At 46.9% G+C, this 14,921-nt stretch overlaps 1 protein-coding gene across 6 annotated transcripts in view; it reads right to left on the bottom strand.

The window, feature by feature from the left end:
- rabep1 (rabaptin, RAB GTPase binding effector protein 1) overlaps positions 1-14,921 on the bottom strand; it is a 123,786-nt gene that overhangs the window by 89,803 nt on the left and 19,062 nt on the right. The window lies entirely within an intron of this gene.

Below are 14,921 nucleotides of genomic sequence, written 5' to 3'. Positions count from 1 at the left end.
GGGGGGGAAAACGAGGAAGGGGAGGGGGGGAAAACGAGGAAGGGGAGGGGGGAAAACGAGGAAGGGGAGGGGGGGAAAACGAGGAAGGGGAGGGGGGAAAACGAGGAAGGGGAGGGGGGGAAAACGAGGAAGGGGAGGGGGGGAAAACGAGGAAGGGGAGGGGGGGAAAACGAGGAAGGGGAGGGGGGAAAACGAGGAAGGGGAGGGGGGAAAACGAGGAAGGGGAGGGGGGGAAAACGAGGAAGGGGAGGGGGGGAAAACGAGGAAGGGGAGGGGGGGAAAACGAGGAAGGGGAGGGGGGAAAACGAGGAAGGGGAGGGGGAAAACGAGGAAGGGGAGGGGGGGACAACGAGGAAGGGGAGGGGGGACAACGAGGAAGGGGAGGGGGGGACAACGAGGAAGGGGAGGGGGGACAACGAGGAAGGGGAGGGGGGGAAAACGAGGAAGGGGAGGGGGGACAACGAGGAAGGGGAGGGGGGAAAACGAGGAAGGGGAGGGGGGAAAACGAGGAAGGGGAGGGGGAAAACGAGGAAGGGGAGGGGGGAAACGAGGAAGGGGAGGGGGGAAAACGAGGAAGGGGAGGGGGGAAAACGAGGAAGGGGAGGGGGGAAAACGAGGAAGGGGAGGGGGGAAAACGAGGAAGGGGAGGGGGGAAAACGAGGAAGGGGAGGGGGGAAAACGAGGAAGGGGAGGGGGGAAAACGAGGAAGGGGAGGGGGGAAAACGAGGAAGGGGAGGGGGGAAAACGAGGAAGGGGAGGGGGGAAAACGAGGAAGGGGAGGGGGGAAAACGAGGAAGGGGAGGGGGGAAAACGAGGAAGGGGAGGGGGGAAAACGAGGAAGGGGAGGGGGGAAAACGAGGAAGGGGAGGGGGGAAAACGAGGAAGGGGAGGGGGGAAAACGAGGAAGGGGAGGGGGGAAAACGAGGAAGGGGAGGGGGGAAAACGAGGAAGGGGAGGGGGGAAAACGAGGAAGGGGAGGGGGGAAAACGAGGAAGGGGAGGGGGGAAAACGAGGAAGGGGAGGGGGGAAAACGAGGAAGGGGAGGGGGGAAAACGAGGAAGGGGAGGGGGGAAAACGAGGAAGGGGAGGGGGGAAAACGAGGAAGGGGAGGGGGGAAAACGAGGAAGGGGAGGGGGGAAAACGAGGAAGGGGAGGGGGGAAAACGAGGAAGGGGAGGGGGGAAAACGAGGAAGGGGAGGGGGGAAAACGAGGAAGGCGGGGGGGGGGACAATACGGACCGAAAAAGGGGTTTGTATTCCAGATCTAATATGTGCAAATATTTTATGTAACTTGTGCATTTGATCAAGATTTTTCCAGACAAATTGTGTTTTATCATTTATTGAATTATATATTTGACTAAGTGTCAGTTTGATTGGATGTTGGCGAATGTGTCACAGCTGATGTGTCATAAGCCAGGAAATTGGATCATTGCTTGTTAACCCAGTGTGAAGTTAGCTGTGCAATGGGCAGAGGGCAATTTGAGCTGAAAGAAAGGTGGTGTAAAGCATTAAGCAAGGGGGAGGTATGAATGGGGCTGTGGGCAATAGTGGCAAGCAAATAATTATTGAATTCCTAAAAGTCAGTTTATTTTCAAAGCGCCTCAAAATGCACTGCTTTGTGAATAACTCTTTTTCGGCCGGCAGACATGATGGGCCAAATAGCCTCTTCTGTGCCCTAAATTTCTCTGATTCTATCACTGTGCTCACTGACTTACACTGCCTCCCGCTTCAGCAACGCCTCCATTTTAAAATTCTCTTCATTGTTTTCAGCCATGCCTTCAGGTGCCGAGGCCCCAGGTTCTGGAATTCCCTCTCTAAACCTCTCCGGATCTAGAATCTCCTTTAAGATGCTCATCTGCCCTAATATCTCACGTGGCTTGATGTCAAATTTTGTTTGAGAGCTCAGCAGGCCCAAGACCATATTTGCCAGTACTCACATGGATCAAACATGCGATGGTATACATGAACACAACCTTGCATCTCCTTTCCCCATGGAACAGTATGACAGTGGTCCAATTTCACCACACTGCTGCACTGCCCCAAGCACAAGAGGCCAATGACAACAACTTTTATTTATATAGCACTTTTAACGCAGTAAAATGCCCCAAGGAGCTTCACAGCAGTGTTATAAGACAAAACAGATACATTTGACACCGAGCCACAGAAGAAATTATGACAGAAGTCCAAAAGCTTCGAAAGCGAGATAGGTTTTAAGGAGCGTTTTAAAGAAAGAAAGAGAGGTGGAGAGGTTTAGGGAGGGAGTTCCAGAGCTTAGGGCCCAGGCAGCTGAAGGCACGGCCACCAATGGTTGAGCAGTTATAATCAGGGATACTCAAGAGGGCAGAATTTGAGGAGCGCAGACATCTTGTGGGATTGAGAGGGTGAGAGAGATTACAGAGATAGGGAGGGGTGAGACCATGGAGGGACTTGTAAACAAGGATGAGAATTTTGAAATCGAAGCGTTGCTTGACCGGGAGCCAATGTAGGTCAGCGAGCACAAGGGTGATGGGTGATTGTGACTTGGTGCGAGTTAGGACACGGGCTGCTGAGTTTTGGATGACCTCAAGTTTACGTAGTGCAGAATGTGAGAGGCCAGCCAGGAGTACGTTGGAATAGTCAAATCTCGAGGTAACAAAGGCATGGATGAGGGTTTCAGCAGCAGAAGAGCTGAGGCAAGACGGAGGCAATGTTATGGAGATGGAAAAAGACGGTTTTAGTTATGCCGCAGATGTGTTGTGGAAATGTATTTTTATCTAAGCTGATACCACGCAGTATTTTTGTACCCTTTGCAATATATAACAAAATGGAGTCCTGGTCCTTCGAGAAATTTCTGCATAAAGCAGGCGGCTTGCATAAACAGCTAAACCTGGCTTGAAATGGCTGATAGCCACCAGCCAGCTAGGAGACAAGTCCTGCTGAGACAAGTACTCCCCCATTGGTGCTCTCCTATTGTCTATACGACACCAGTTCCACTTCACCCCACCCTTTTCAAAGTACTCAAACAACCAGCCATTATCTCTTGTAGAGACCTCACCCATTTGATGCAAAAAGGTAACTGACCAGGAAACTGGACAATCCTGACACAATGCAAGGCAGGTAATAGCTCATTACCACACTCTCATCAAGTAATGGCCGGCTGGCCAACTAATAACCCTGACAAAAGGAAATATTTGGAAACCATGTCAAGACAAGGATGTAGTAATTAACTCTTTATCTGTATTCACTGACTGCGAGACAGAGCCAATACACAGGGAGAGGCCATAACTTGGATTTTACTGTATAAATATCTCGTGAAATTGTACCATTGCGGAGGTGTTCACTTAGCCATTGACTGAGTGTGACCTTTCCCTTGCTAGCAAGTAAATTAAAGAAACTTCTGCCGGAGCTGAAGGTGTCTGAGTCGTTTATCGGAGATCGAGATTTCGACAATGCGGCTGGAAACTCACTTCAGGGTTAAATATGATGACTAGGTTGCTACCATATGCCCAGAGGGTCAATACATGACGGTGTTTAATGACACGTACATGGGAAGATTTCCATTGCCGGTTCAAGTGCCCCGAGGTATGGGTATACATGAGGGTGAAAGAGCTATGAGTGTGTGAAGGCTTTGTATGGGTGATCAATAAACGTGGGACATGCTGAAAGGCAGCACATTGTGGCATGGATTCTAGCACCTGGTACACGCTACTGCCCAGTAGCCTTAATTTGCCAGAATACTTCAAATTCCACCGTTCGCCATAACTGTTCCTGCAGATATGGCAAAGTTCAACCTATCTGCCACCTTCTGCCATTCTGTGGCGAGGAAGCTCTCCTCACACCACCTCATGCAGCAGCAAAGCCACAAAACAGATCAGGCCTGTGCTTCCCATCACTTGGCCAAAGGCTCCGTTTATGACTCAATATTGGGTTTTACAGATTACAAAGTATTCACAGCACAGAAACAGGCCATTCGGAGGATCTTTTACACAAGCCTCTGCCCATATCTCTTTATCTAACCCCATCAATATATCTTTCTATTCCTCTCTCCCTCATCTGTTTATCCAGCTTCCCCTTAAATGCATCTGTGCTATTCGCCTCAACCACTCTCTATGGTAGCGAGTTCCACATTCTCTTGAATTCCTTATTAGGTTTATTATTATGGCCTCTCGTTCTGGTTTCCCTCGCAAGTGGAAACATCTTCTCTACGTGTACCCTATCAAACCCTTTCATAATCTTCATGACCACCATCAGGTCATTCCTCAATATTCGCTTTTCTAGAAAGCGCACCAGCCGGTTGAATCTTTCCTGATGGGTATAACCTCTCAGTTCTGGGATCTTTTTTGTACATTCTCCAGTTCCTCTATATCCTTTTTATAATATGGAGACCAGAACTGTGCACAGTACTCCAAGGGTTTATAGCCATTTGCTTTCAGCTTGCCATTTTTTAGCTTCCCACCACTTTTCTGCCCAGGACTTCAGGAGAGGTGACAGGTATATATATAAATATAAAATATATATATTTTTTAAAAACAGCTTTTCTAAAGACGGGAAGATTTTTTTGCCCCCTTACACCACAACTTACCTAAAAGTGACCACATTGCATTAATTTTTCCCAGCAGCCCTCAAGTATATATTTGTATTATACCAAACACCCAGCTGTTCCAGCACAGCATTATCTGCTCGTCTCTTCAAAAACACTCCGGTCAGTTAAGTTAGCAACATTACCATTAACTATAGGCAAGTTTTGTACTTAGTGCTCCAGCATTCTAACTGTACAATAATGATCTTCTGTAAACACTAGTACACTGAAACGGCTGGTACACAGTTAATATCATGTCCCGACACATCTCACTGTGCTCTCAATAAAAAAAAGAATTGCATTTATATAGAGCCTTTCATGACCACCGGATGACTCAAAGCACTTTACAGCCATGAATCACTTTTTAAAGTGTAATCACTGTTGTAATGTAGTAAATGCAGCAAACAGTTTGTGCACAGCAAGCTCCCACAAAGAACAATGTGATAATGACCAGATTAAGTTTCACTCAGACTCTGGCAAATAAAACAGACATTCGGAAAGCAGAAATGCTGAAATCGAGTTTACCTGTCAACAAGTGCGCGTTACAAAACACACATTCCCCAACAGTTCAGGTGGTGAGCAGATTACTATATGCATTCTAGGAAGATGCCTTGTCCAATTCCCAAGCTGTGCTGAGCTAACTGGTGGCAATAGGGAGGTTAACAAGCCCCAAACTGAGGCCAGCTGCACACTACCTCCGAAATCCCTCCCCAGCGGTTGGCAGCCACACGTCCTCTCCTTCACTGGACAAAAACCCCCCCTCCACCACACTTGCCATTTTCTGATCAAGACCACAGTTCCTCCAATCCCTGCTGTTTTCCAGCTCCCACTTCTCTTCCTCAGCTCCCCAACATCAAACTGTTCCTAACTTCTTCAAAACCACCATCATCATCCCACGCCTCAAAATCTCCTGCCTCAGGACCCCGACTGTGCTACCTCGCCTTTATCTACAAAGTGCTGGAATGTGTTCTTCTCTCAACTATTCTTCCACCTTTACCAAAACTTGTGTTACAAGACCTTTCAAAACAGCTTCTGCCCAATACCAAGATGAACTTGTTCAAAGTCACAAACATTTTGTCCGACTGCAACCATGGTTCACCATCTACTTCTCCTTCTTGGCTTCGCTGTTGCTATTCACACAACCAACCTCTTCCAAAGCCTCCTCTCAGCCATTCACTTCTCTCTCATGGCTTCAGTCCTACCTGTTGCAGCAAAGTCAGTACATCTTCACCAATCATTTCTCTTCCCATGTCTGCACAATAGCCTCTGGTGTATATCAGGGTTCATACTTGGACCATCATCTTCATCCTCTACATGCTGCCTCTCACTACACAGGGATATATAGAGTCCGCTTCAATACAAATGACCATGACATTGGGCTTTACCACCTGTCCATACGGTTTGTCAGCCCATCCCCACTGGCTGCCCAAGAGCAGGATAAGTTCAAACTTGCAGATAGTGTTAGAACCAAAGCCATCCTTTCCATGCCACCTGGATGTCATCAGCCCCCTGGCTGCCACCTCAAGCCAAGGCCAGAGGTGCAATGCCTCAGTACCCTGCATGACCCCGAGCTTCGCTTCCTGCAGTCAACACTACTTTCTTCCACATCGCAACATTGCCTTGCCGACTGCTGCTTAGGACATTATTAAGGAAGCAGTAGCGGGACATTTGGAAAAGCATGATTCAATCAAGCAGAGTCAACATGGTTTTATGAAAGGGAAATCATGTTTAACAAATTTGCTGGAGTTCTTTGAGGATGTAACGAGCAGGGTAGATAAGGGGAACCAGTGGATGTAGTGTATTTAGATTTCCAGAAGGCATTCGATAAGGTGCCACATAAGAGGTTACTGCACAAGATAAAAGCTCACGGGGTTGGGGGTAATATATTAGCATGAACAGAAAACAGAGAGTTGGGATAAATGGGTCATTTTTCCAGTTGGCAAACAGTAACTAGTGGGGTGCTGCAGGGATCAGTGTTGGGATCCCAACTATTTATAATCTATATAAATGACTTGGTTGAAGGGACCGAGGGTAATGTAGCCAATGTTGATGATATGAAGATGGGTGGGAAAGCAAATTGTGAGGACCACCGTACTTGGCTAACCTAATTGAATTTTGAGGTAACCAGGAGGGCCGACGAGGGTAGTATGTACGATGTAGTGTATATGGACTTTAGCAAAGCTTTTGATAAGGTCCCACATAGAAAATAGGAGCAGTAGTAGGCCATTCGGCCCTTCAAGTCTGCACCGCCATTCAATATGATCACGGCTGATCCTCTATCTCAACACCATATTCCCGCTTTTTCCCCATACCCCTTGATGCCTTTTGTGTCTAGTAATCTATCTATCTCCCTCTTAAATATATTCAGTGACTTGGCCTCCACAGCCTTCTGTGGTAGAGAATTCCACAGGTTCCATCAGTGAAAAAATTTCTCCTCATCTCGGTCCTAAATTTCCTACCCCGTATCCTGAGACTGTGACCCCTTGTTTTAGACTTCCCAGCCCAGGGAAACATACTCCCCACATCCAGTCTATCCAACCCAGTCAGAATTTTATACGTTTCAATGAGATCCCCTCTCATTCTTCTAAACGCTAGTGAATACAGGCCGAGTCAACCCAATCTCTCCTCATACAACAGTCCTGACATGGCAGACTTGTCACAAAGGTAAAAGCACATGGGATCCAGGGCAAAGTGGTAAGTTGGATCCAAAATTGGCTTAGAGGTAGGAAGCAAAGGGCAATGGTTGAAGAATGTTTTTGTGGCTGGAAGGTTGTTTCCAGTGGGATTCCGCTGGGCTCAGTACTGGGGCCCCTGCTTTTTGTGGTATATATTAATGATCTAGATTTGAATATAGGGGATATGATTAAGTAGTTTGCAGATGACACTAAAATTGACTGTGTGGCTGATACTGAAGAGGAAAGTCCTGGACTGCAGGAGGATATCAATTTACTGATCAGGTGGGTAGAACAGTGGCAAATGGAATCTAATTCGGAGAAGTGTGAAGTAATGCACTTGGAGAGGGCTAAGAAGGAAAGGGTATGCACCTTAAATGGCAGATGAACACTTCTAAGTGCTTGTCCACAGATCCCTGAAAGTAACAGGCCAGGTGGATAAGGTGGTTAAGAAGGCATACGGAATGCTTGCCTTTATTGGCCGAATACAAGAGCAGGGAGGTTATGCTTAAATTGTATAATACTCTGGTTAGGCCACAGCTGGAGTACAGCGTGCAGTTCTGGTTGTCATATTATAGGAAGGACATGATTGCACTGGAGAGAGTGCTGAGGAGATTTACGAGGATGCTGCCTGGAACGGAGAATCTTAGCTATCAGGACAGATTGGATAGGCTGGGTTTGTTCTCCTTGGAACAGAGGAGGCTGAGGAGAGACTTCATTGAGGTGTATAAAATTTTGAGGGGCCTGGATATAGTGGATAGTAAGGGCCTATTTCCCTTGGTGGAAGGGGCAATTACGAGGGGGCATAGGTTTAAGATGGTTGGTGGAAGGTTTAGAGGGGATTTGAGGGGAAGCTTCTTGACACAGAGGGTTGTTGGGTCTCACTGTGGTGGGAGAGGCAGAAACCCTCACATTTAAAAGGTGCTTGGATGAGCACTTGAAGTTCCGTGACCTGCAGGGTTACGGACTAGAGCTGGTAAGTGGGATTCGACTGGATAACCTCTTATTGGCTGGCACAGATACGATGGCAAGCACTTCAGGGAACCTAATATGGCCAGAGTGATCTCCTGGACTAGATTTGATCGCCTGGATGGGTCGAATAGGGATTTTCCCAGATTTTCCCCCCCAATTAGCCTGGATTTTTATCTGCTTTTTTGCCTCTCTCAGGAGATCGTATGGCTTCGGGTGGGGAGAAGTGTAAAATGTTGCGATACAAGGGGTACCACAGTTGTGGGGGGGGCAGACTGGTTGGGCCGGATGCTCTTTACCTGTCCGTCATTGTTCATTGGTTTATATGTAACCTTCAGGGTGCTGACCACGGGCCATGTGGCTCCTTGTCGGCCGGCGTGGACGTGATTGGCCGAAATGGCCTTCTTCTGTGCTGTAAATTTCTATGTTTTTACTTTTCTATGACACAAGAAATCTGCAAAGGGATATAGACAGGCTAAGTGAGTGGGCAAAAATTTGCAGATGGTGTAAAATGTGGGAAAATGTGAGATTATTCACTTTGGCAGCATAAAATAGTAAAGCAAATTATAATTTAAATGGAGAAAAATTGTAAAGTGCTGTAGTAGAGAGGGACCTGGGTGTCCTTGTGCATGACACACAAAAAGTTAGTATGCAGGTACAACAAGCAATCAGGAAGGCAAATGGAATGTTGGCCTTTATTGCAAGGTGTAGAGTATAAAAGCAGAGAAGTCCTGCTACAACTGTACAAGGTATTGGTGAGGCCACACCTAGAGTACTGCGTACAGTTTTGGTCTCCGTATTTAAGGAAAGATATATTTGCATTGGAGGCTGTTCAAAGAAGGTTCACTAGGTTGATTCCAGAGATGCAGGGAAATCTTGCTACAGTTGTACAGGGTATTGGTGAGGTCACACCTGGAATACTGCGTGCAGTTTTGGTTTCCATATTTACGAAAGGATATACTTGCTTTGGAGGCAGTTCAGAGAAGGTTCACTCGGTTGATTCCGGAGATAAGGGGGTTGTCTTATGAGGAAAGGTTGAGTAGGTTGGGCCTCTACTCATTGGAATTCAGAAGAATGAGAGGTGATCTTATCGAAACGTATAAGATTATGGGCCCAAGTTTCCCCTCCGAGCTGGGCGCCAGTTTCTCGCGCCTAAAACGGCGCCTAAAAAAATCCTCGGTATTCTCCACCTACTTACAGGTCCTGTGGCACTCGGCGCAGCCAGCACGAGCTGTGGGGGGGGGGGGGGGGGGCGGAGCCAGGTCCCGGCGCTGAAAACAGTGCCGGGACCTCTGCACATGCGCGTTACAGTCGGCACGCAAGTGCAGTAGCTCCAGGCGCCGAACTGTGTGGGAGGGGCCCGAAGCACGCAGCTCCTAGCCCTGGTCCAATGGCCTCACTGGGGCTGCGTGAATGAGGCTCCTCCCACGGCCAGCTCCTTCCCCCCCCGACCAGACCCGACACTCGCTCCCCCCGCCGACCAGACCCGACCCGAGACCCGCTCCCCCACAACCCGAGACCCGCTCCCCCCCACCGACTGACCCGACCCGACGCCCCTCTCTCCCCCTCCCTCCCTCCCTCCCTCTCCCCCCCTCCCCTCTCCCCTCTCCCCTCCCGCTCAGCGGCACGAACGGCTGCAGAATTCTCCCTGGCTGAAGCACTTTCACACAGGTAGGAAGATGGTTTATTTAATCTTTTCTTAGCTTATAAATGTTTATTCAGGTTGGATTTATTTGTATAATATTTGTAGAAGTATAAATAAGGATTTATTGTCGAATTTAATGAGTTCCCTTCCCCCCCTCCCCCCCACCTCGTTCTGGACGCCTAATTTGTAACCTGCGCCTGATTTTTTAATGTGTAGAACAGGTTTTTTCAGTTCTACAAAAATCTTCATTGGCTCCATTCTACTTTAGTTTGGAGTACATTTTCATTGTGGAAACTTTCAAATCAGGCGTCAGTGGCCGGACACGCCCCCTTTTGAAGAAAAAATTCTGTTCTAAACTAGAACTGTTCTACCTGACTAGAACTGCAGGAAAAAAAGTGGAGAATTGCGATTTCTAAAATAGTCCGTTCTCCACCAGTTGCTCCTAAAAATCAGGCGCGAATCATGTGGAAACTTGGGCCCTATGAGGGGGCTCAACAAGGTGGATACAGAGAGGATGTTTCCACTGATGGGGGAGACTAGAACTATGGGGCATAATCTTAGAATAAAGGGATGCCCATTTAAAACTGAGATGAGGAAAAATTTCTTCTCTGAGGGTTGTGGATCTGTTGAACTCACTGCCTCAGAGAGCTGTGAAAGCTGGGACATTGAATAAATTTAAGACAGAAATAGACAGTTTCTTAAACGATAAGGGAATAAGGGGTTATGGGGAACGGGCGGGGAGGGAGGTGGACCAGAGTCCACGATCGGATCAGCCATGATCGTATTGAACTTAAAGGAAACTTTGACGGTATGAGACGTGAATAGACTGGCGAGTGATACTTAAAGGGTTGACGGTGGATAGGCATGGCAGATATTTAAAGATAACATGGATGAACTACAACAATTGTACATCCCTATGTGGCATAAAAATAAAAAAAGGAAGGTGGCACAGCCGTGGCTTACAAGGGAAATTAGGGATAGTATTAAATCCAAGGAAGAGGCGTATAAATTGGCCAGAAAAAGCAACAAACCTGAGGACTGGGAGAAATTTAGAATTCAACAGAGGAGGACAAAGGGTTTAATTAGGAGGGGGAAAATATAGTATGAGTAAACTTGCAGGGAACATAAAAACTGACTGCAAAACCTTCTATAGATGTGAAGAGAAAAAGATTAGTGAAGACTAATGTAGGTCCCTTGCAGTCAGAATCAGGTGAATTCATAATGGCAGACCAATTGAACAAATATTTTGGTTCTGTCTTCACTAAGGAAGACACAAATAACCTCCCGAAAATACAAGAGGACCGAGGGTCTAGCGAGAAAGGAGAACTGAAGGAAATCCTTATTAGTCAGGAAATGGTGTTGGGGAAATTGAAGGGACTGAAGGCCGATAAATCCCCAGGGCCTGATAGTCTGCATCCCAGAGTACTTAAGGAAGTGGCCCTAGAAACAGTTGATGCATTGGTGGTCATTTTCCAACATTTCATGGACTCAGGATCAGTTCCTATGGATTGGAGGGTAGCTAATGTAACCCCACTTTTTAAAAAAGGACAGGGAGAGAGAAAACAGGGAATTATAGACCGGTCAGCCTGACATCGGTAGTGGGGAAAATGCTGTAATCAATTATTAAAGACGTAATAGCAGCGCATTTGGAAAGCAGTGACAGGATCGGTCCAAGTCAGCATGGGTTTATAAAAGGGAAATCATGCTTGACAAATCTTCTAGAATTTTTGAGGATGTAACTAGTAAAGTGGATAAGGGAGAACCAGTGGATGTGGTGTATTTGGACTTTCAAAAAGCTTTTGACAAGGTCCCACACAAGAGATTAGTGTGCAAAATTAAGGCACATGGTATTGGGGGTAATGTATTGACGTGGATAGAGAAATGGTTGGCAGACAGGAAGCAAAGAGTGGAATAAACGGGTCCTTTTCAGAATGGCAGGCAGTGACTAGTGGTGTGCCGCAGGGTTCAGTGCTGGGACCTGTGGAAATGTATTTTTATCTAAGCTGATACCACGCGGTATTTTTGTGCCCTTTGCAATATATAACAAAATGGAGTTCTGGTCCTTCCAGAAATTTCTGCATAAAGCAGTCGGCTTGCATAAACAGCTAAACCTGGCTTGAAATGGCTGATAGCCACAAGACAGCTAGGAAGAAAGTCCTGCTGAGACAAGTACCCCCCATGGTGCTCTCCTATTATCTATACGACACCAGTTCCACTCCACCCCACCCTTTTCGAAGTACTCAAACAACCAGCCATTATCTCTTGTAGCGACCTCATCCATTTGATACAAAAAGTTAACTGACTAGGAAACTGGACAATCCTGACACAATACAAGGCAGGTAATAGCTCATTACCACACTCTCATCAAGTAATGGCCAGCTGGCCAACTAATAACCCTGACAAAAGGAAATATTTGGAAACGACGTCAGGACAAGGATGTAGTAACTAACTCTTTATCTGTATTCAGTGACTGCGAGACAGAGCCAATACACAGGGAAAGGCCATAACTTGGGTTTTACTGTATAAATATCTCGTGAAACTGTACCATTGGGGAGGTGTTCACTTAGCCATTGACTGAGTGTGACCTTTCCCTTGCTAGCAAGTAAATTAAAGAAACTTCTGCCGGAGCTGAAGGTGTCTGAGTCGTTTATCGGAGGTCGAGATTTCGACAGACCCCAGCTATTTACAATATACAGTAATGATTTAAACGAAGGAATTGAATGTAATATCTCCAAGTTTGCAGATGACACTAAGCCGGGTGGAAGGGCGAGCTGCGAGGAGGATGCCAAGAGGCTGCAGGGAGGCTAGGAGAGTGGGCAAATGCATGGCAGATGCAGTATAATGTGGATATGTGAGGTTATTCACTTTGGTGGCAAAAACAGGAAGGCAGATTATTATCTGAATGGTGACAGATTAGTAAAAGGGGTGGTGCAACCAGATCTGGGTACATCAGTCATGGAAGGTAGGCATGCAGCTACAGCAGGCAGTAAAGAAAGCAAATGGCATGCTGGCCTTCATAGCGAGGGGATTTGAGTATAGGAACAGGGAGGTCTTGCTGCAGTTGTACAGGGCCTTGGTGAGACCTTACCTGGAATATTGTGTTCAGTTTTGGTCTCTTAATCTGAGGAAGGGCGTTCTTGCTATTGAGGGAGTGCAGCGAAGGTTTACCTGGAGTTTAGAAGAATGAGGGGGGATCTCATAGAAACATAAAATTCTAACGGGACTGGACAGTTTAGATGCAGGAAGAATGTTCCCGATGTTGGGGAAGTCCAGAACTAGGGGATACAGTATAAGGATAAGGGGTAAGCCATATAGGACCGAGATGAGGAGAACCTTTTTCACTCAGAGTTGTGAACCTATGGAATTCTCTGCCACAGAAAGTTGTGGAGTCAAATTGGTTGGACATAATCAAAAGGGAGTTAGATGTGGCCCTTACGGCTAAAGGGATCCGGGGGTATGGAGAGAAGGCAGGGGTGGGGTACTGAGGTTGCATGATCAGCCATGATCATATTGAATGGGGGTGCAGGCTCGAAGGGCCGAATAGAAACATAGACATAGAAAATAGATGCAGGAGTAGGCCATTTGGCCCTTCGAGCCTGCACCGCCATTCAATGAGTTCATGACTGAACATGCAACTTCAGTACCCCATTCTTGCTTTCTCGCCATACCCCTTGATCCCCCTAGTAGTAAGGACTACATCTAACTCCTTTTTGAATATATTTAATGAATTGGCCTCAACAACTTTCTGTGGTAGAGAATTCCAAAGGTTCACCACTCTCTGGGTGAAGAAGTTTCTCCTCATCTCGATCCTAAATGGCTTACCCCTTATCCTTAGACTGTGATCCCTGGTTCTGGACTTCCCCAACATTGGGAACATTCTTCCTGCATCTAACCTGTCTAAACCCATGAGAATTTTAAACGTTTCTATGAGATCCCCTCTCATTCTTCTGAACTCCAGTGAATACAAGCCCAGTTGATCCAGTCTTTCTTGATATGTCAGTCCCGCCATCCCGGGAATCAGTCTTGTGAACCTTCGCTGCACTCCCTCAATAGCAAGAATGTCCTTCCTCAAGTTAGGAGACCAAAACTGTACACAATACTCCAGGTGTGGCCTCACCAAGGCCCTGTACAACTGTAGCAACACCTCCCTGCCCCTGTACTCAAATTCCCTCGCTATGAAGGCCAACATGCCATTTGCTTTCTTAACCGCCTGCTGTACCTGCATGCCAACCTTCAATGACTGATGTACCATGAAATCCAGGTCTCGTTGCACCTCCCCTTTTCCTAATCTGTCACCATTCAGATAATAGTCTGTCTCTCTGTTTTTACCACCAAAGTGGATGACCTCACATTTATCCACATCATACTTCATCGGCCATACATTTGCCCACTCACCTAACCTATCCAAGTCACTCTGCAGCCTCATAGCATCTTCCTCGCAGCTCAAACTGTCACCCAACTTAGTGTCATCCGCAAATTTGGAGATACTACATTTAATCCCCTCGTCTAAATCATTAATGTACATGAATGGCCCGCTCCTGCACCTATTTTCTATGTTTCTATGAATGGCGGAGCAGGCTCGAGGGGCCGTGTGGCCTACTCCTGCTCCTATTTCTTCTGTTCTTATGAGGGGCTTGACTTATGAAGATAGGCTGAGCCTATACTTATTGGAGTTCAGAAGAATGAGAGGTGATCTTATTGAAACATAAGATAATGAAGGGGCTCGACAAGGTGGATGCAGAGAGGATATTTCCACTCATAGGGGAAAGTAAAACTGAGTACCATAGTCTCAGAATAAGGGGCCACCTATTTAAAACTGAGATGAGGAGGAATTTCTTCTCTCAGAGGGTTGTAAATCTGTGGAACTCTCTGCCCCAGAGAGCTGTGGAGGCTGGGTCATTGAATATATTTAAGGCGGAGATAAGACAGATTTTTGAGCGATAAGGGAATAAAGGGTTATGGGGAGCAGGCAGGGAAGTGGAGCTGAGTCCATGATCAGATAAGCCATGATCTTAATAAATGGCAGAGCAGGCTCGAGGGGCCAAATGGCCTACTCCTGCTCCTATTTCTTATGTTTT

This window comes from Pristiophorus japonicus, unplaced genomic scaffold (assembly GCF_044704955.1).
Source record: "Pristiophorus japonicus isolate sPriJap1 unplaced genomic scaffold, sPriJap1.hap1 HAP1_SCAFFOLD_1034, whole genome shotgun sequence".
Lineage (NCBI taxonomy): Eukaryota > Metazoa > Chordata > Chondrichthyes > Pristiophoridae > Pristiophorus > Pristiophorus japonicus.
The sequence above is the reverse complement of the archived record's forward strand: the minus strand, read 5'-3'. Positions and strand labels throughout refer to the sequence as shown.